Source organism: Mirounga angustirostris, unplaced genomic scaffold (assembly GCF_029215605.1).
Source record: "Mirounga angustirostris isolate CCGP_5_RB_7025 unplaced genomic scaffold, mMirAng1.0.hap1 SCAF_6, whole genome shotgun sequence".
Lineage (NCBI taxonomy): Eukaryota > Metazoa > Chordata > Mammalia > Carnivora > Phocidae > Mirounga > Mirounga angustirostris.
The window spans coordinates 88,320,868-88,340,690 of record NW_026991714.1 but is presented as its reverse complement, the minus strand read 5'-3'; the positions used below and the strand labels follow the sequence as shown (position 1 = coordinate 88,340,690).

At 70.6% G+C, this 19,823-nt stretch overlaps 10 non-coding genes across 10 annotated transcripts; all 10 read right to left on the bottom strand.

Annotated features, from left to right (window-relative positions):
- Nucleotides 1-1,559: 1,559 nt before the first annotated feature.
- Nucleotides 1,560-1,678, bottom strand: LOC135364951 (5S ribosomal RNA). Its single transcript, XR_010412759.1, has one exon. It is a non-coding gene; the product is annotated as a 5S ribosomal RNA (ribosomal RNA).
- A 1,817-nt stretch (nucleotides 1,679-3,495) lies between these two features.
- Nucleotides 3,496-3,614, bottom strand: LOC135364950 (5S ribosomal RNA). Its single transcript, XR_010412758.1, has one exon. It is a non-coding gene; the product is annotated as a 5S ribosomal RNA (ribosomal RNA).
- Nucleotides 3,615-5,423: 1,809 nt separating this feature from the next.
- LOC135364949 (5S ribosomal RNA) lies at nucleotides 5,424-5,542 on the bottom strand. The gene has a single exon (XR_010412757.1). It is a non-coding gene; the product is annotated as a 5S ribosomal RNA (ribosomal RNA).
- Nucleotides 5,543-7,358: 1,816 nt separating this feature from the next.
- Nucleotides 7,359-7,477, bottom strand: LOC135364948 (5S ribosomal RNA). The gene has a single exon (XR_010412756.1). It is a non-coding gene; the product is annotated as a 5S ribosomal RNA (ribosomal RNA).
- A 1,809-nt stretch (nucleotides 7,478-9,286) lies between these two features.
- LOC135364947 (5S ribosomal RNA) lies at nucleotides 9,287-9,405 on the bottom strand. The gene has a single exon (XR_010412755.1). It is a non-coding gene; the product is annotated as a 5S ribosomal RNA (ribosomal RNA).
- Nucleotides 9,406-11,220: 1,815 nt separating this feature from the next.
- Nucleotides 11,221-11,339, bottom strand: LOC135364946 (5S ribosomal RNA). The gene has a single exon (XR_010412754.1). It is a non-coding gene; the product is annotated as a 5S ribosomal RNA (ribosomal RNA).
- A 1,812-nt stretch (nucleotides 11,340-13,151) lies between these two features.
- LOC135364945 (5S ribosomal RNA) lies at nucleotides 13,152-13,270 on the bottom strand. The gene has a single exon (XR_010412753.1). It is a non-coding gene; the product is annotated as a 5S ribosomal RNA (ribosomal RNA).
- A 1,818-nt stretch (nucleotides 13,271-15,088) lies between these two features.
- Nucleotides 15,089-15,207, bottom strand: LOC135364944 (5S ribosomal RNA). Its single transcript, XR_010412752.1, has one exon. It is a non-coding gene; the product is annotated as a 5S ribosomal RNA (ribosomal RNA).
- Nucleotides 15,208-17,017: 1,810 nt separating this feature from the next.
- On the bottom strand, nucleotides 17,018-17,136 carry LOC135364943 (5S ribosomal RNA). The gene has a single exon (XR_010412751.1). It is a non-coding gene; the product is annotated as a 5S ribosomal RNA (ribosomal RNA).
- Nucleotides 17,137-18,956: 1,820 nt separating this feature from the next.
- On the bottom strand, nucleotides 18,957-19,075 carry LOC135364941 (5S ribosomal RNA). The gene has a single exon (XR_010412749.1). It is a non-coding gene; the product is annotated as a 5S ribosomal RNA (ribosomal RNA).
- Nucleotides 19,076-19,823: the final 748 nt, after the last annotated feature.

The window sequence follows — 19,823 nt, the reverse complement described above, 5'->3', positions numbered from 1 at the left end:
CGGGGGGCGTGGCCCGCGCGCTGTTCTCCGCGCCCCCCCACCCCCGGCGCCCCACCCGCCGCCCTTAGGGCAAGCCAGGCCCGCCACCAGGCCCTTCCGCCTCTCCACCCCGGCCTGGTTCCAAGCCAACCCGGAGCCACCGGCGCCCCCAGGGACCCTCCTCATCAGCCCAACCCCGTCGCCCTTCCTCCGCCACCCTTCCCCTGCCCACCCACCGACAAGAGGACCCGACTGAGGGACACCAGAAGCCGGCTGGCATAGACAGACGCACAGACCCACGGGGAAAGACAGAGACACGGACGGACGGAGATGTAGACAGAGAGGAAGAGAGAGACAGAGAGGGAGACACAGACAGAGTATCCAACACACGCCCCCGCTCTGGCCCCAAGACAGACAGACGCGGACCCTGACCTGGATGCGGACAGGGACGGAGACACAGGGGCACACCACAGAAACAGACACACACCCCCCACCCCACACCCCACACCCCACACACCCCACACACCCCCACACCCCCACACCCCCACCCACCCCCCCACCCATCCCCCCGCCCCCCCACACACACAAACAGGAGGAGACTGTGTTGGCTAGGCAGCTAGCCCTCGGGAGGGTGGTCGTGCTTGGGTGGGCTCTGGGCACCGAGGAGCCCCTCGGGGCCGAGATGCGCAGCCAAGGCGTCACGAGACCCGCTCTGCTCCCGTTCCCGCCCTGGACCCACTCTGGTCCTCGGGGCATGTGGGCGATTCCTCCTCTGCTGTCGTCCTTTATATGGGGGGCTGCTTTGGGGCGAGGTGCAGGGCGCCCCCCTCTCCCCATCTTGCTGAGCGAGCGAGCCTCGGTCTTCGCTTCGCTGTTGCAGGGAGACTAAGCACGGATTCTGGTGCCAGCGGGTGGTCCCGGGCGCCAAGGGGGGAGGCCCCGGGCGACCGGCCATCTTGTGTCCTGCCCACCCGGAGCGGGGACCCCCGGCACGGGGGCAAAGGGACGGTGTTCCAAGGGAAGGAAGGGAATGCCCGCGGGTGGGAGCGCACCCCAGGGCTGCTGGGGACAAGGTGGAGGCGGGCCCAGGCCTAAGGTGGGGCCAGTTGCCCAGTGCGGTCGTGCGCTCCGGGCGGCCCGATGGAATGGCTAGGGGATGTGGGGATGAGGGCCCGAGGCGCAGGACCATGGGAGGACACGCCTGCCCAGAGCGGGTGCCGTCCGGCCCGCGCTGGCCCCGGCCCATCGGTGCCAGGGTCATCGTCGCCCTCCCGCGTTCCCTCCGTCCGAAGGCGTCGCCTTCGCCCACCCCGCCCGCCCCCATCGACCCCCAGCCCAGCCCTCTGGATCCGGTGTGCGTGGGCGTGGTGGCTTGGAGGCCCAAGGGCTGGCTGGAAGACGCCTGCCCCTGCAGGGGGCACCTGCTGCGAGCCAGGGACTCGCGGTGCGGTGCGCGGCTGGCGAGGGGCCAGGGGGGCACGGGGCGTTTGGAGGAAGCCTAGTTGGGCAAGGGGGCGGGGTGCTGTGGCGGTAAAGGTATGGGAAGGGTGGCCCAAGGGGAAAGAAAAGGCAAAGAAAAAAGCCTACAGCACCCGGTATTCCCAGGCGGTCTCCCATCCAAGTACTAACCAGGCCCGACCCTGCTTAGCTTCCGAGATCAGACGAGATCGGGCGCGTTCAGGGTGGTATGGCCGTAGACGTGTGCGGCTGCCGCTGGCCGCCCTAAGAGCCTGCTCTGCGCCTCCCGGGCCCAGCCGTGCCCCTCCTCAGCCCTCACCCGAACCCCGCCTGCCCTGCGCCTTGCACCTGCCTGCCTGCCAGCCGCCCAGGGGACGTGGCCCCTCCGGTGCCCCGCAGTCGTGGAAGTCCGGGCGCTCTCCCTGCCGGGGACTCTCCAGTCCCGGGGGCCGCCGCCGCCCCACCGCCTCCTGGCTACCGGCATGGCAAAGGGAAGCGTCGGGGCGGGGCGCGGTGGGCGCGGCCCCTGAGGTGTTTTCCGCGCCCCCCACCCCCAGCGTCCCACCCGTCGCCCTAGGCCAAGCCAGGCCGGCCACCAGGCCTTTCTGCCTCTCCACCCCGCCTGGCTCCAAGCCAACCCGGAGCCACCGGCGCCCCCAGGGACCCTCCTCATCAGCCCAACCCCGTCGCCCTTCCTCCGCCACCCTTCCCCTGCCCACCCACCGACAAGAGGACCCGACTGAGGGACACCGGAAGCCGGCTGGCATAGACAGACGCACAGACCCACGGGGAAAGACAGAGACACGGACGGACGGACGGACGGACGGAGATGTAGACAGAGAGGAAGAGAGGGACAGAGAGGGAGAACACAGACAGAGTATCCAACACACACCCCCGCTCTGGCCCCAAGACAGACAGACGCGGACCCTGACCTGGATGCGGACAGGGACGGAGACACAGGGGCACACCCCAGAAACAGACACACACACCACACACACACCACACACACCACACACACACCACACACACACACACACACACACACAGAGGAAGAGACTGTGTTGGCTAGGCAGCTAGCCCTCCTCGGGAGGGTGGTCGTGCTTGGGTGGGCTCTGGGCACCGAGGAGCCCCCCGGGGCCGAGGTCGCGCAGCCAAGGCCTCAGGAGACCCGCCCTGCTCCCGTTCCCGCCCAGGACCCACTCTGGGCCTGGGGGCGTGCGGGCGATTCCTCCTCTGCTCTCGTCCTTTATTTGGGGGGCCGCTTTGGGGCGTGGTGCAGGGCCGCCCCCTCCCGCCGTCTTGCCGAGCGAGCGAGCCTCGCTGTGCGCTTCGCTGTTGCGGGGACACTGAGCACGGAGTCGGGGGCCAACGGGTGGTCCCGGGTGCCAACGGGGGAGGCCCCGGGCGGTCGGCCATCTTGTGTCCTGCCCACACGGAGCGAGGACCCCCGGCCTGGGGGCAGAGGGACGGTGTTCCGCGGGAAGGAAGGGAATGCCCGCGCGCGCGGGAGCGCAGCCCAGGGCGGGTGGGGAGAAGGTGGAGGCGGGCCCAGGCCTAAGGTGGGGCCGGTTGCCCGGTGCGCTTGTGCACTCGGGGCGGCCCAAGGGAATGGCTAGGGGCTCCGGGGATGAGGCCCCGAGGCGCAGGACCTTGGGAGGGCACGCCTGCCGAGACGGGGTGCCGTCCCGCCCGCGCTCCCCCCGCCCCAAGCCCGCGGGCGGTCCTCGCCGCCCTCCCCCTTTCCCTCCCTGCGAAGCCGCCGCCTCCGCCCACCCAGCCCGCCCCCACCTCCCCCAGCCCGCCCCTCTGGATCGGGTGTGCGTGGGCGTGGTGGCTGTGAGGTGGAAGGGCTGGGGGCTGCCTGCCGGTGCAGCGGGCACAAGCTGCGAGACAGGGACCCTCGGTGCGGTGCGCGGCTGGCGAGGGGCCAGGGGGGCACCGGGCGTTTGCAGGAGGCCTTGTTGGGCAAGGGGCGGAGGGGGCGGGGCGGGGGGGGGGACTGTGGCGGCGAAGGGAGAGGAAGGGAGGCCGAAGGGGAAAGAAAAGGCAAAGAAAAAAAGCCTACAGCACCCGGTATTCCCAGGCGGTCTCCCATCCAAGTACTAACCAGGCCCGACCCTGCTTAGCTTCCGAGATCAGACGAGATCGGGCGCGTTCAGGGTGGTATGGCCGTAGACGTGTGCCGCTGCCGCTGGCCGCCCTAAGAGCCTGCTCTGCGCCTCCGGGCCGCAGCCGTGCCCCTCCTCAGCCCCCAACCGCCCCACGCCTGCCCTGTGCCTTGCACCTGCCTGCCTGCCAAACCGCCCAGAGGACGTGGCGCCTCCAGCGCCCCGCAGTCGCGGAACACCGAGCGCTCTCACGGCCCGATACTCTCCAGACCCGGGGGCCGCCGCCTGGCTCCCGAGAGGGCCAAGGGGAGCGTCGGGGCGCGGGGGGCGTGGCCCGCGCGCTGTTCTCCGCGCCCCCCCACCCCCGGCGCCCCACCCGCCGCCCTTAGGGCAAGCCAGGCCCGCCACCAGGCCCTTCCGCCTCTCCACCCCGGCCTGGTTCCAAGCCAACCCGGAGCCACCGGCGCCCCCAGGGACCCTCCTCATCAGCCCAACCCCGTCGCCCTTCCTCCGCCACCCTTCCCCTGCCCACCCACCGACAAGAGGACCCGACTGAGGGACACCAGAAGCCGGCTGGCATAGACAGACGCACAGACCCACGGGGAAAGACAGAGACACGGACGGACGGAGATGTAGACAGAGAGGAAGAGAGAGACAGAGAGGGAGACACAGACAGAGTATCCAACACACGCCCCCGCTCTGGCCCCAAGACAGACAGACGCGGACCCTGACCTGGATGCGGACAGGGACGGAGACACAGGGGCACACCACAGAAACAGACACACACCCCCCACCCCACACCCCACACCCCACACACCCCACACACCCCCACACCCCCACACCCCCACCCACCCCCCCACCCATCCCCCCCCCCACACACACACAAACAGGAGGAGACTGTGTTGGCTAGGCAGCTAGCCCTCGGGAGGGTGGTCGTGCTTGGGTGGGCTCTGGGCACCGAGGAGCCCCTCGGGGCCGAGATGCGCAGCCAAGGCGTCACGAGACCCGCTCTGCTCCCGTTCCCGCCCTGGACCCACTCTGGTCCTCGGGGCATGTGGGCGATTCCTCCTCTGCTGTCGTCCTTTATATGGGGGGCTGCTTTGGGGCGAGGTGCAGGGCGTCCCCCTCTCCCCATCTTGCTGAGCGAGCGAGCCTCGGTCTTCGCTTCGCTGTTGCAGGGAGACTAAGCACGGATTCTGGTGCCAGCGGGTGGTCCCGGGCGCCAAGGGGGGAGGCCCCGGGCGACCGGCCATCTTGTGTCCTGCCCACCCGGAGCGGGGACCCCCGGCACGGGGGCAAAGGGACGGTGTTCCAAGGGAAGGAAGGGAATGCCCGCGGGTGGGAGCGCACCCCAGGGCTGCTGGGGACAAGGTGGAGGCGGGCCCAGGCCTAAGGTGGGGCCAGTTGCCCAGTGCGGTCGTGCGCTCCGGGCGGCCCGATGGAATGGCTAGGGGATGTGGGGATGAGGGCCCGAGGCGCAGGACCATGGGAGGACACGCCTGCCCAGAGCGGGTGCCGTCCGGCCCGCGCTGGCCCCGGCCCATCGGTGCCAGGGTCATCGTCGCCCTCCCGCGTTCCCTCCCTCCGAAGGCGTCGCCTTCGCCCACCCCGCCCGCCCCCATCGACCCCCAGCCCACCCCTCTGGATCCGGTGTGCGTGGGCGTGGTGGCTTGGAGGCCCAAGGGCTGGCTGGAAGACGCCTGCCCCTGCAGGGGGCACCTGCTGCGAGCCAGGGACTCGCGGTGCGGTGCGCGGCTGGCGAGGGGCCAGGGGGGCACGGGGCGTTTGGAGGAAGCCTAGTTGGGCAAGGGGGCGGGGTGCTGTGGCGGTAAAGGTATGGGAAGGGTGGCCCAAGGGGAAAGAAAAGGCAAAGAAAAAAGCCTACAGCACCCGGTATTCCCAGGCGGTCTCCCATCCAAGTACTAACCAGGCCCGACCCTGCTTAGCTTCCGAGATCAGACGAGATCGGGCGCGTTCAGGGTGGTATGGCCGTAGACGTGTGCGGCTGCCGCTGGCCGCCCTAAGAGCCTGCTCTGCGCCTCCCGGGCCCAGCCGTGCCCCTCCTCAGCCCTCACCCGAACCCCGCCTGCCCTGCGCCTTGCACCTGCCTGCCTGCCAGCCGCCCAGGGGACGTGGCCCCTCCGGTGCCCCGCAGTCGTGGAAGTCCGGGCGCTCTCCCTGCCGGGGACTCTCCAGTCCCGGGGGCCGCCGCCGCCCCACCGCCTCCTGGCTACCGGCATGGCAAAGGGAAGCGTCGGGGCGGGGCGCGGTGGGCGCGGCCCCTGAGGTGTTTTCCGCGCCCCCCACCCCCAGCGTCCCACCCGTCGCCCTAGGCCAAGCCAGGCCGGCCACCAGGCCTTTCTGCCTCTCCACCCCGCCTGGCTCCAAGCCAACCCGGAGCCACCGGCGCCCCCAGGGACCCTCCTCATCAGCCCAACCCCGTCGCCCTTCCTCCGCCACCCTTCCCCTGCCCACCCACCGACAAGAGGACCCGACTGAGGGACACCGGAAGCCGGCTGGCATAGACAGACGCACAGACCCACGGGGAAAGACAGAGACACGGACGGACGGACGGACGGACGGAGATGTAGACAGAGAGGAAGAGAGGGACAGAGAGGGAGAACACAGACAGAGTATCCAACACACACCCCCGCTCTGGCCCCAAGACAGACAGACGCGGACCCTGACCTGGATGCGGACAGGGACGGAGACACAGGGGCACACCCCAGAAACAGACACACACACCACACACACACCACACACACCACACACACACCACACACACACACACACACACACACAGAGGAAGAGACTGTGTTGGCTAGGCAGCTAGCCCTCCTCGGGAGGGTGGTCGTGCTTGGGTGGGCTCTGGGCACCGAGGAGCCCCCCGGGGCCGAGGTCGCGCAGCCAAGGCCTCAGGAGACCCGCCCTGCTCCCGTTCCCGCCCAGGACCCACTCTGGGCCTGGGGGCGTGCGGGCGATTCCTCCTCTGCTCTCGTCCTTTATTTGGGGGGCCGCTTTGGGGCGTGGTGCAGGGCCGCCCCCTCCCGCCGTCTTGCCGAGCGAGCGAGCCTCGCTGTGCGCTTCGCTGTTGCGGGGACACTGAGCACGGAGTCGGGGGCCAACGGGTGGTCCCGGGTGCCAACGGGGGAGGCCCCGGGCGGTCGGCCATCTTGTGTCCTGCCCACACGGAGCGAGGACCCCCGGCCTGGGGGCAGAGGGACGGTGTTCCGCGGGAAGGAAGGGAATGCCCGCGCGCGCGGGAGCGCAGCCCAGGGCGGGTGGGGAGAAGGTGGAGGCGGGCCCAGGCCTAAGGTGGGGCCGGTTGCCCGGTGCGCTTGTGCACTCGGGGCGGCCCAAGGGAATGGCTAGGGGCTCCGGGGATGAGGCCCCGAGGCGCAGGACCTTGGGAGGGCACGCCTGCCGAGACGGGGTGCCGTCCCGCCCGCGCTCCCCCCGCCCCAAGCCCGCGGGCGGTCCTCGCCGCCCTCCCCCTTTCCCTCCCTGCGAAGCCGCCGCCTCCGCCCACCCAGCCCGCCCCCACCTCCCCCAGCCCGCCCCTCTGGATCGGGTGTGCGTGGGCGTGGTGGCTGTGAGGTGGAAGGGCTGGGGGCTGCCTGCCGGTGCAGCGGGCACAAGCTGCGAGACAGGGACCCTCGGTGCGGTGCGCGGCTGGCGAGGGGCCAGGGGGGCACCGGGCGTTTGCAGGAGGCCTTGTTGGGCAAGGGGCGGAGGGGGCGGGGCGGGGGGGGGACTGTGGCGGCGAAGGGAGAGGAAGGGAGGCCGAAGGGGAAAGAAAAGGCAAAGAAAAAAAGCCTACAGCACCCGGTATTCCCAGGCGGTCTCCCATCCAAGTACTAACCAGGCCCGACCCTGCTTAGCTTCCGAGATCAGACGAGATCGGGCGCGTTCAGGGTGGTATGGCCGTAGACGTGTGCCGCTGCCGCTGGCCGCCCTAAGAGCCTGCTCTGCGCCTCCGGGCCGCAGCCGTGCCCCTCCTCAGCCCCCAACCGCCCCACGCCTGCCCTGTGCCTTGCACCTGCCTGCCTGCCAAACCGCCCAGAGGACGTGGCGCCTCCAGCGCCCCGCAGTCGCGGAACACCGAGCGCTCTCACGGCCCGATACTCTCCAGACCCGGGGGCCGCCGCCTGGCTCCCGAGAGGGCCAAGGGGAGCGTCGGGGCGCGGGGGGCGTGGCCCGCGCGCTGTTCTCCGCGCCCCCCCACCCCCGGCGCCCCACCCGCCGCCCTTAGGGCAAGCCAGGCCCGCCACCAGGCCCTTCCGCCTCTCCACCCCGGCCTGGTTCCAAGCCAACCCGGAGCCACCGGCGCCCCCAGGGACCCTCCTCATCAGCCCAACCCCGTCGCCCTTCCTCCGCCACCCTTCCCCTGCCCACCCACCGACAAGAGGACCCGACTGAGGGACACCAGAAGCCGGCTGGCATAGACAGACGCACAGACCCACGGGGAAAGACAGAGACACGGACGGACGGAGATGTAGACAGAGAGGAAGAGAGAGACAGAGAGGGAGACACAGACAGAGTATCCAACACACGCCCCCGCTCTGGCCCCAAGACAGACAGACGCGGACCCTGACCTGGATGCGGACAGGGACGGAGACACAGGGGCACACCACAGAAACAGACACACACCCCCCACCCCACACCCCACACCCCACACACCCCCCACACCCCCACACCCCCACACCCCCACCCACCCCCCCACCCATCCCCCCCCCCACACACACACAAACAGGAGGAGACTGTGTTGGCTAGGCAGCTAGCCCTCGGGAGGGTGGTCGTGCTTGGGTGGGCTCTGGGCACCGAGGAGCCCCTCGGGGCCGAGATGCGCAGCCAAGGCGTCACGAGACCCGCTCTGCTCCCGTTCCCGCCCTGGACCCACTCTGGTCCTCGGGGCATGTGGGCGATTCCTCCTCTGCTGTCGTCCTTTATATGGGGGGCTGCTTTGGGGCGAGGTGCAGGGCGCCCCCCTCTCCCCATCTTGCTGAGCGAGCGAGCCTCGGTCTTCGCTTCGCTGTTGCAGGGAGACTAAGCACGGATTCTGGTGCCAGCGGGTGGTCCCGGGCGCCAAGGGGGGAGGCCCCGGGCGACCGGCCATCTTGTGTCCTGCCCACCCGGAGCGGGGACCCCCGGCACGGGGGCAAAGGGACGGTGTTCCAAGGGAAGGAAGGGAATGCCCGCGGGTGGGAGCGCACCCCAGGGCTGCTGGGGACAAGGTGGAGGCGGGCCCAGGCCTAAGGTGGGGCCAGTTGCCCAGTGCGGTCGTGCGCTCCGGGCGGCCCGATGGAATGGCTAGGGGATGTGGGGATGAGGGCCCGAGGCGCAGGACCATGGGAGGACACGCCTGCCCAGAGCGGGTGCCGTCCGGCCCGCGCTGGCCCCGGCCCATCGGTGCCAGGGTCATCGTCGCCCTCCCGCGTTCCCTCCCTCCGAAGGCGTCGCCTTCGCCCACCCCGCCCGCCCCCATCGACCCCCAGCCCAGCCCTCTGGATCCGGTGTGCGTGGGCGTGGTGGCTTGGAGGCCCAAGGGCTGGCTGGAAGACGCCTGCCCCTGCAGGGGGCACCTGCTGCGAGCCAGGGACTCGCGGTGCGGTGCGCGGCTGGCGAGGGGCCAGGGGGGCACGGGGCGTTTGGAGGAAGCCTAGTTGGGCAAGGGGGCGGGGTGCTGTGGCGGTAAAGGTATGGGAAGGGTGGCCCAAGGGGAAAGAAAAGGCAAAGAAAAAAGCCTACAGCACCCGGTATTCCCAGGCGGTCTCCCATCCAAGTACTAACCAGGCCCGACCCTGCTTAGCTTCCGAGATCAGACGAGATCGGGCGCGTTCAGGGTGGTATGGCCGTAGACGTGTGCGGCTTCCGCTGGCCGCCCTAAGAGCCTGCTCTGCGCCTCCCGGGCCCAGCCGTGCCCCTCCTCAGCCCTCACCCGAACCCCGCCTGCCCTGCGCCTTGCACCTGCCTGCCTGCCAGCCGCCCAGGGGACGTGGCCCCTCCGGTGCCCCGCAGTCGTGGAAGTCCGGGCGCTCTCCCTGCCGGGGACTCTCCAGTCCCGGGGGCCGCCGCCGCCCCACCGCCTCCTGGCTACCGGCATGGCAAAGGGAAGCGTCGGGGCGGGGCGCGGTGGGCGCGGCCCCTGAGGTGTTTTCCGCGCCCCCCACCCCCAGCGTCCCACCCGTCGCCCTAGGCCAAGCCAGGCCGGCCACCAGGCCTTTCTGCCTCTCCACCCCGCCTGGCTCCAAGCCAACCCGGAGCCACCGGCGCCCCCAGGGACCCTCCTCATCAGCCCAACCCCGTCGCCCTTCCTCCGCCACCCTTCCCCTGCCCACCCACCGACAAGAGGACCCGACTGAGGGACACCGGAAGCCGGCTGGCATAGACAGACGCACAGACCCACGGGGAAAGACAGAGACACGGACGGACGGACGGACGGAGATGTAGACAGAGAGGAAGAGAGGGACAGAGAGGGAGAACACAGACAGAGTATCCAACACACACCCCCGCTCTGGCCCCAAGACAGACAGACGCGGACCCTGACCTGGATGCGGACAGGGACGGAGACACAGGGGCACACCCCAGAAACAGACACACACACCACACACACACCACACACACCACACACACACCACACACACACACACACACACACACAGAGGAAGAGACTGTGTTGGCTAGGCAGCTAGCCCTCCTCGGGAGGGTGGTCGTGCTTGGGTGGGCTCTGGGCACCGAGGAGCCCCCCGGGGCCGAGGTCGCGCAGCCAAGGCCTCAGGAGACCCGCCCTGCTCCCGTTCCCGCCCAGGACCCACTCTGGGCCTGGGGGCGTGCGGGCGATTCCTCCTCTGCTCTCGTCCTTTATTTGGGGGGCCGCTTTGGGGCGTGGTGCAGGGCCGCCCCCTCCCGCCGTCTTGCCGAGCGAGCGAGCCTCGCTGTGCGCTTCGCTGTTGCGGGGACACTGAGCACGGAGTCGGGGGCCAACGGGTGGTCCCGGGTGCCAACGGGGGAGGCCCCGGGCGGTCGGCCATCTTGTGTCCTGCCCACACGGAGCGAGGACCCCCGGCCTGGGGGCAGAGGGACGGTGTTCCGCGGGAAGGAAGGGAATGCCCGCGCGCGCGGGAGCGCAGCCCAGGGCGGGTGGGGAGAAGGTGGAGGCGGGCCCAGGCCTAAGGTGGGGCCGGTTGCCCGGTGCGCTTGTGCACTCGGGGCGGCCCAAGGGAATGGCTAGGGGCTCCGGGGATGAGGCCCCGAGGCGCAGGACCTTGGGAGGGCACGCCTGCCGAGACGGGGTGCCGTCCCGCCCGCGCTCCCCCCGCCCCAAGCCCGCGGGCGGTCCTCGCCGCCCTCCCCCTTTCCCTCCCTGCGAAGCCGCCGCCTCCGCCCACCCAGCCCGCCCCCACCTCCCCCAGCCCGCCCCTCTGGATCGGGTGTGCGTGGGCGTGGTGGCTGTGAGGTGGAAGGGCTGGGGGCTGCCTGCCGGTGCAGCGGGCACAAGCTGCGAGACAGGGACCCTCGGTGCGGTGCGCGGCTGGCGAGGGGCCAGGGGGGCACCGGGCGTTTGCAGGAGGCCTTGTTGGGCAAGGGGCGGAGGGGGCGGGGCGGGGGGGGGGGGACTGTGGCGGCGAAGGGAGAGGAAGGGAGGCCGAAGGGGAAAGAAAAGGCAAAGAAAAAAAGCCTACAGCACCCGGTATTCCCAGGCGGTCTCCCATCCAAGTACTAACCAGGCCCGACCCTGCTTAGCTTCCGAGATCAGACGAGATCGGGCGCGTTCAGGGTGGTATGGCCGTAGACGTGTGCCGCTGCCGCTGGCCGCCCTAAGAGCCTGCTCTGCGCCTCCGGGCCGCAGCCGTGCCCCTCCTCAGCCCCCAACCGCCCCACGCCTGCCCTGTGCCTTGCACCTGCCTGCCTGCCAAACCGCCCAGAGGACGTGGCGCCTCCAGCGCCCCGCAGTCGCGGAACACCGAGCGCTCTCACGGCCCGATACTCTCCAGACCCGGGGGCCGCCGCCTGGCTCCCGAGAGGGCCAAGGGGAGCGTCGGGGCGCGGGGGGCGTGGCCCGCGCGCTGTTCTCCGCGCCCCCCCACCCCCGGCGCCCCACCCGCCGCCCTTAGGGCAAGCCAGGCCCGCCACCAGGCCCTTCCGCCTCTCCACCCCGGCCTGGTTCCAAGCCAACCCGGAGCCACCGGCGCCCCCAGGGACCCTCCTCATCAGCCCAACCCCGTCGCCCTTCCTCCGCCACCCTTCCCCTGCCCACCCACCGACAAGAGGACCCGACTGAGGGACACCAGAAGCCGGCTGGCATAGACAGACGCACAGACCCACGGGGAAAGACAGAGACACGGACGGACGGAGATGTAGACAGAGAGGAAGAGAGAGACAGAGAGGGAGACACAGACAGAGTATCCAACACACGCCCCCGCTCTGGCCCCAAGACAGACAGACGCGGACCCTGACCTGGATGCGGACAGGGACGGAGACACAGGGGCACACCACAGAAACAGACACACACCCCCCACCCCCACACCCCACACCCCACACACCCCACACACCCCCACACCCCCACACCCCCACCCACCCCCCCACCCATCCCCCCGCCCCCCCACACACACAAACAGGAGGAGACTGTGTTGGCTAGGCAGCTAGCCCTCGGGAGGGTGGTCGTGCTTGGGTGGGCTCTGGGCACCGAGGAGCCCCTCGGGGCCGAGATGCGCAGCCAAGGCGTCACGAGACCCGCTCTGCTCCCGTTCCCGCCCTGGACCCACTCTGGTCCTCGGGGCATGTGGGCGATTCCTCCTCTGCTGTCGTCCTTTATATGGGGGGCTGCTTTGGGGCGAGGTGCAGGGCGCCCCCCTCTCCCCATCTTGCTGAGCGAGCGAGCCTCGGTCTTCGCTTCGCTGTTGCAGGGAGACTAAGCACGGATTCTGGTGCCAGCGGGTGGTCCCGGGCGCCAAGGGGGGAGGCCCCGGGCGACCGGCCATCTTGTGTCCTGCCCACCCGGAGCGGGGACCCCCGGCACGGGGGCAAAGGGACGGTGTTCCAAGGGAAGGAAGGGAATGCCCGCGGGTGGGAGCGCACCCCAGGGCTGCTGGGGACAAGGTGGAGGCGGGCCCAGGCCTAAGGTGGGGCCAGTTGCCCAGTGCGGTCGTGCGCTCCGGGCGGCCCGATGGAATGGCTAGGGGATGTGGGGATGAGGGCCCGAGGCGCAGGACCATGGGAGGACACGCCTGCCCAGAGCGGGTGCCGTCCGGCCCGCGCTGGCCCCGGCCCATCGGTGCCAGGGTCATCGTCGCCCTCCCGCGTTCCCTCCCTCCGAAGGCGTCGCCTTCGCCCACCCCGCCCGCCCCCATCGACCCCCAGCCCAGCCCTCTGGATCCGGTGTGCGTGGGCGTGGTGGCTTGGAGGCCCAAGGGCTGGCTGGAAGACGCCTGCCCCTGCAGGGGGCACCTGCTGCGAGCCAGGGACTCGCGGTGCGGTGCGCGGCTGGCGAGGGGCCAGGGGGGCACGGGGCGTTTGGAGGAAGCCTAGTTGGGCAAGGGGGCGGGGTGCTGTGGCGGTAAAGGTATGGGAAGGGTGGCCCAAGGGGAAAGAAAAGGCAAAGAAAAAAGCCTACAGCACCCGGTATTCCCAGGCGGTCTCCCATCCAAGTACTAACCAGGCCCGACCCTGCTTAGCTTCCGAGATCAGACGAGATCGGGCGCGTTCAGGGTGGTATGGCCGTAGACGTGTGCGGCTGCCGCTGGCCGCCCTAAGAGCCTGCTCTGCGCCTCCCGGGCCCAGCCGTGCCCCTCCTCAGCCCTCACCCGAACCCCGCCTGCCCTGCGCCTTGCACCTGCCTGCCTGCCAGCCGCCCAGGGGACGTGGCCCCTCCGGTGCCCCGCAGTCGTGGAAGTCCGGGCGCTCTCCCTGCCGGGGACTCTCCAGTCCCGGGGGCCGCCGCCGCCCCACCGCCTCCTGGCTACCGGCATGGCAAAGGGAAGCGTCGGGGCGGGGCGCGGTGGGCGCGGCCCCTGAGGTGTTTTCCGCGCCCCCCACCCCCAGCGTCCCACCCGTCGCCCTAGGCCAAGCCAGGCCGGCCACCAGGCCTTTCTGCCTCTCCACCCCGCCTGGCTCCAAGCCAACCCGGAGCCACCGGCGCCCCCAGGGACCCTCCTCATCAGCCCAACCCCGTCGCCCTTCCTCCGCCACCCTTCCCCTGCCCACCCACCGACAAGAGGACCCGACTGAGGGACACCGGAAGCCGGCTGGCATAGACAGACGCACAGACCCACGGGGAAAGACAGAGACACGGACGGACGGACGGACGGACGGAGATGTAGACAGAGAGGAAGAGAGGGACAGAGAGGGAGAACACAGACAGAGTATCCAACACACACCCCCGCTCTGGCCCCAAGACAGACAGACGCGGACCCTGACCTGGATGCGGACAGGGACGGAGACACAGGGGCACACCCCAGAAACAGACACACACACCACACACACACCACACACACCACACACACACCACACACACACACACACACACACACAGAGGAAGAGACTGTGTTGGCTAGGCAGCTAGCCCTCCTCGGGAGGGTGGTCGTGCTTGGGTGGGCTCTGGGCACCGAGGAGCCCCCCGGGGCCGAGGTCGCGCAGCCAAGGCCTCAGGAGACCCGCCCTGCTCCCGTTCCCGCCCAGGACCCACTCTGGGCCTGGGGGCGTGCGGGCGATTCCTCCTCTGCTCTCGTCCTTTATTTGGGGGGCCGCTTTGGGGCGTGGTGCAGGGCCGCCCCCTCCCGCCGTCTTGCCGAGCGAGCGAGCCTCGCTGTGCGCTTCGCTGTTGCGGGGACACTGAGCACGGAGTCGGGGGCCAACGGGTGGTCCCGGGTGCCAACGGGGGAGGCCCCGGGCGGTCGGCCATCTTGTGTCCTGCCCACACGGAGCGAGGACCCCCGGCCTGGGGGCAGAGGGACGGTGTTCCGCGGGAAGGAAGGGAATGCCCGCGCGCGCGGGAGCGCAGCCCAGGGCGGGTGGGGAGAAGGTGGAGGCGGGCCCAGGCCTAAGGTGGGGCCGGTTGCCCGGTGCGCTTGTGCACTCGGGGCGGCCCAAGGGAATGGCTAGGGGCTCCGGGGATGAGGCCCCGAGGCGCAGGACCTTGGGAGGGCACGCCTGCCGAGACGGGGTGCCGTCCCGCCCGCGCTCCCCCCGCCCCAAGCCCGCGGGCGGTCCTCGCCGCCCTCCCCCTTTCCCTCCCTGCGAAGCCGCCGCCTCCGCCCACCCAGCCCGCCCCCACCTCCCCCAGCCCGCCCCTCTGGATCGGGTGTGCGTGGGCGTGGTGGCTGTGAGGTGGAAGGGCTGGGGGCTGCCTGCCGGTGCAGCGGGCACAAGCTGCGAGACAGGGACCCCCGGTGCGGTGCGCGGCTGGCGAGGGGCCAGGGGGGCACCGGGCGTTTGCAGGAGGCCTTGTTGGGCAAGGGGCGGAGGGGGCGGGGCGGGGGGGGGGGACTGTGGCGGCGAAGGGAGAGGAAGGGAGGCCGAAGGGGAAAGAAAAGGCAAAGAAAAAAAGCCTACAGCACCCGGTATTCCCAGGCGGTCTCCCATCCAAGTACTAACCAGGCCCGACCCTGCTTAGCTTCCGAGATCAGACGAGATCGGGCGCGTTCAGGGTGGTATGGCCGTAGACGTGTGCCGCTGCCGCTGGCCGCCCTAAGAGCCTGCTCTGCGCCTCCGGGCCGCAGCCGTGCCCCTCCTCAGCCCCCAACCGCCCCACGCCTGCCCTGTGCCTTGCACCTGCCTGCCTGCCAAACCGCCCAGAGGACGTGGCGCCTCCAGCGCCCCGCAGTCGCGGAACACCGAGCGCTCTCACGGCCCGATACTCTCCAGACCCGGGGGCCGCCGCCTGGCTCCCGAGAGGGCCAAGGGGAGCGTCGGGGCGCGGGGGGCGTGGCCCGCGCGCTGTTCTCCGCGCCCCCCCACCCCCGGCGCCCCACCCGCCGCCCTTAGGGCAAGCCAGGCCCGCCACCAGGCCCTTCCGCCTCTCCACCCCGGCCTGGTTCCAAGCCAACCCGGAGCCACCGGCGCCCCCAGGGACCCTCCTCATCAGCCCAACCCCGTCGCCCTTCCTCCGCCACCCTTCCCCTGCCCACCCACCGACAAGAGGACCCGACTGAGGGACACCAGAAGCCGGCTGGCATAGACAGACGCACAGACCCACGGGGAAAGACAGAGACACGGACGGACGGAGATGTAGACAGAGAGGAAGAGAGAGACAGAGAGGGAGACACAGACAGAGTATCCAACACACGCCCCCGCTCTGGCCCCAAGACAGACAGACGCGGACCCTGACCTGGATGCGGACAGGGACGGAGACACAGGGGCACACCACAGAAACAGACACACACCCCCCACCCCACACCCCACACCCCACACACCCCACACACCCCCACACCCCCACACCCCCACCCACCCCCCCACCCATCCCCCCCCCCCCCACACACACAAACAGGAGGAGACTGTGTTGGCTAGGCAGCTAGCCCTCGGGAGGGTGGTCGTGCTTGGGTGGGCTCTGGGCACCGAGGAGCCCCTCGGGGCCGAGATGCGCAGCCAAGGCGTCACGAGACCCGCTCTGCTCCCGTTCCCGCCCTGGACCCACTCTGGTCCTCGGGGCATGTGGGCGATTCCTCCTCTGCTGTCGTCCTTTATATGGGGGGCTGCTTTGGGGCGAGGTGCAGGGCGTCCCCCTCTCCCCATCTTGCTGAGCGAGCGAGCCTCGGTCTTCGCTTCGCTGTTGCAGGGAGACTAAGCACGGATTCTGGTGCCAGCGGGTGGTCCCGGGCGCCAAGGGGGGAGGCCCCGGGCGACCGGCCATCTTGTGTCCTGCCCACCCGGAGCGGGGACCCCCGGCACGGGGGCAAAGGGACGGTGTTCCAAGGGAAGGAAGGGAATGCCCGCGGGTGGGAGCGCACCCCAGGGCTGCTGGGGACAAGGTGGAGGCGGGCCCAGGCCTAAGGTGGGGCCAGTTGCCCAGTGCGGTCGTGCGCTCCGGGCGGCCCGATGGAATGGCTAGGGGATGTGGGGATGAGGGCCCGAGGCGCAGGACCATGGGAGGACACGCCTGCCCAGAGCGGGTGCCGTCCGGCCCGCGCTGGCCCCGGCCCATCGGTGCCAGGGTCATCGTCGCCCTCCCGCGTTCCCTCCCTCCGAAGGCGTCGCCTTCGCCCACCCCGCCCGCCCCCATCGACCCCCAGCCCACCCCTCTGGATCCGGTGTGCGTGGGCGTGGTGGCTTGGAGGCCCAAGGGCTGGCTGGAAGACGCCTGCCCCTGCAGGGGGCACCTGCTGCGAGCCAGGGACTCGCGGTGCGGTGCGCGGCTGGCGAGGGGCCAGGGGGGCACGGGGCGTTTGGAGGAAGCCTAGTTGGGCAAGGGGGCGGGGTGCTGTGGCGGTAAAGGTATGGGAAGGGTGGCCCAAGGGGAAAGAAAAGGCAAAGAAAAAAGCCTACAGCACCCGGTATTCCCAGGCGGTCTCCCATCCAAGTACTAACCAGGCCCGACCCTGCTTAGCTTCCGAGATCAGACGAGATCGGGCGCGTTCAGGGTGGTATGGCCGTAGACGTGTGCGGCTGCCGCTGGCCGCCCTAAGAGCCTGCTCTGCGCCTCCCGGGCCCAGCCGTGCCCCTCCTCAGCCCTCACCCGAACCCCGCCTGCCCTGCGCCTTGCACCTGCCTGCCTGCCAGCCGCCCAGGGGACGTGGCCCCTCCGGTGCCCCGCAGTCGTGGAAGTCCGGGCGCTCTCCCTGCCGGGGACTCTCCAGTCCCGGGGGCCGCCGCCGCCCCACCGCCTCCTGGCTACCGGCATGGCAAAGGGAAGCGTCGGGGCGGGGCGCGGTGGGCGCGGCCCCTGAGGTGTTTTCCGCGCCCCCCACCCCCAGCGTCCCACCCGTCGCCCTAGGCCAAGCCAGGCCGGCCACCAGGCCTTTCTGCCTCTCCACCCCGCCTGGCTCCAAGCCAACCCGGAGCCACCGGCGCCCCCAGGGACCCTCCTCATCAGCCCAACCCCGTCGCCCTTCCTCCGCCACCCTTCCCCTGCCCACCCACCGACAAGAGGACCCGACTGAGGGACACCGGAAGCCGGCTGGCATAGACAGACGCACAGACCCACGGGGAAAGACAGAGACACGGACGGACGGACGGACGGACGGAGATGTAGACAGAGAGGAAGAGAGGGACAGAGAGGGAGAACACAGACAGAGTATCCAACACACACCCCCGCTCTGGCCCCAAGACAGACAGACGCGGACCCTGACCTGGATGCGGACAGGGACGGAGACACAGGGGCACACCCCAGAAACAGACACACACACCACACACACACCACACACACCACACACACACCACACACACACACACACACACACACACAGAGGAAGAGACTGTGTTGGCTAGGCAGCTAGCCCTCCTCGGGAGGGTGGTCGTGCTTGGGTGGGCTCTGGGCACCGAGGAGCCCCCCGGGGCCGAGGTCGCGCAGCCAAGGCCTCAGGAGACCCGCCCTGCTCCCGTTCCCGCCCAGGACCCACTCTGGGCCTGGGGGCGTGCGGGCGATTCCTCCTCTGCTCTCGTCCTTTATTTGGGGGGCCGCTTTGGGGCGTGGTGCAGGGCCGCCCCCTCCCGCCGTCTTGCCGAGCGAGCGAGCCTCGCTGTGCGCTTCGCTGTTGCGGGGACACTGAGCACGGAGTCGGGGGCCAACGGGTGGTCCCGGGTGCCAACGGGGGAGGCCCCGGGCGGTCGGCCATCTTGTGTCCTGCCCACACGGAGCGAGGACCCCCGGCCTGGGGGCAGAAGGACGGTGTTCCGCGGGAAGGAAGGGAATGCCCGCGCGCGCGGGAGCGCAGCCCAGGGCGGGTGGGGAGAAGGTGGAGGCGGGCCCAGGCCTAAGGTGGGGCCGGTTGCCCGGTGCGCTTGTGCACTCGGGGCGGCCCAAGGGAATGGCTAGGGGCTCCGGGGATGAGGCCCCGAGGCGCAGGACCTTGGGAGGGCACGCCTGCCGAGACGGGGTGCCGTCCCGCCCGCGCTCCCCCCGCCCCAAGCCCGCGGGCGGTCCTCGCCGCCCTCCCCCTTTCCCTCCCTGCGAAGCCGCCGCCTCCGCCCACCCAGCCCGCCCCCACCTCCCCCAGCCCGCCCCTCTGGATCGGGTGTGCGTGGGCGTGGTGGCTGTGAGGTGGAAGGGCTGGGGGCTGCCTGCCGGTGCAGCGGGCACAAGCTGCGAGACAGGGACCCTCGGTGCGGTGCGCGGCTGGCGAGGGGCCAGGGGGGCACCGGGCGTTTGCAGGAGGCCTTGTTGGGCAAGGGGCGGAGGGGGCGGGGCGGGGGGGGGGGACTGTGGCGGCGAAGGGAGAGGAAGGGAGGCCGAAGGGGAAAGAAAAGGCAAAGAAAAAAAGCCTACAGCACCCGGTATTCCCAGGCGGTCTCCCATCCAAGTACTAACCAGGCCCGACCCTGCTTAGCTTCCGAGATCAGACGAGATCGGGCGCGTTCAGGGTGGTATGGCCGTAGACGTGTGCCGCTGCCGCTGGCCGCCCTAAGAGCCTGCTCTGCGCCTCCGGGCCGCAGCCGTGCCCCTCCTCAGCCCCCAACCGCCCCACGCCTGCCCTGTGCCTTGCACCTGCCTGCCTGCCAAACCGCCCAGAGGACGTGGCGCCTCCAGCGCCCCGCAGTCGCGGAACACCGAGCGCTCTCACGGCCCGATACTCTCCAGACCCGGGGGCCGCCGCCTGGCTCCCGAGAGGGCCAAGGGGAGCGTCGGGGCGCGGGGGGCGTGGCCCGCGCGCTGTTCTCCGCGCCCCCCCACCCCCGGCGCCCCACCCGCCGCCCTTAGGGCAAGCCAGGCCCGCCACCAGGCCCTTCCGCCTCTCCACCCCGGCCTGGTTCCAAGCCAACCCGGAGCCACCGGCGCCCCCAGGGACCCTCCTCATCAGCCCAACCCCGTCGCCCTTCCTCCGCCACCCTTCCCCTGCCCACCCACCGACAAGAGGACCCGACTGAGGGACACCAGAAGCCGGCTGGCATAGACAGACGCACAGACCCACGGGGAAAGACAGAGACACGGACGGACGGAGATGTAGACAGAGAGGAAGAGAGAGACAGAGAGGGAGACACAGACAGAGTATCCAACACACGCCCCCGCTCTGGCCCCAAGACAGACAGACGCGGACCCTGACCTGGATGCGGACAGGGACGGAGACACAGGGGCACACCACAGAAACAGACACACACCCCCCACCCCACACCCCACACCCCACACAC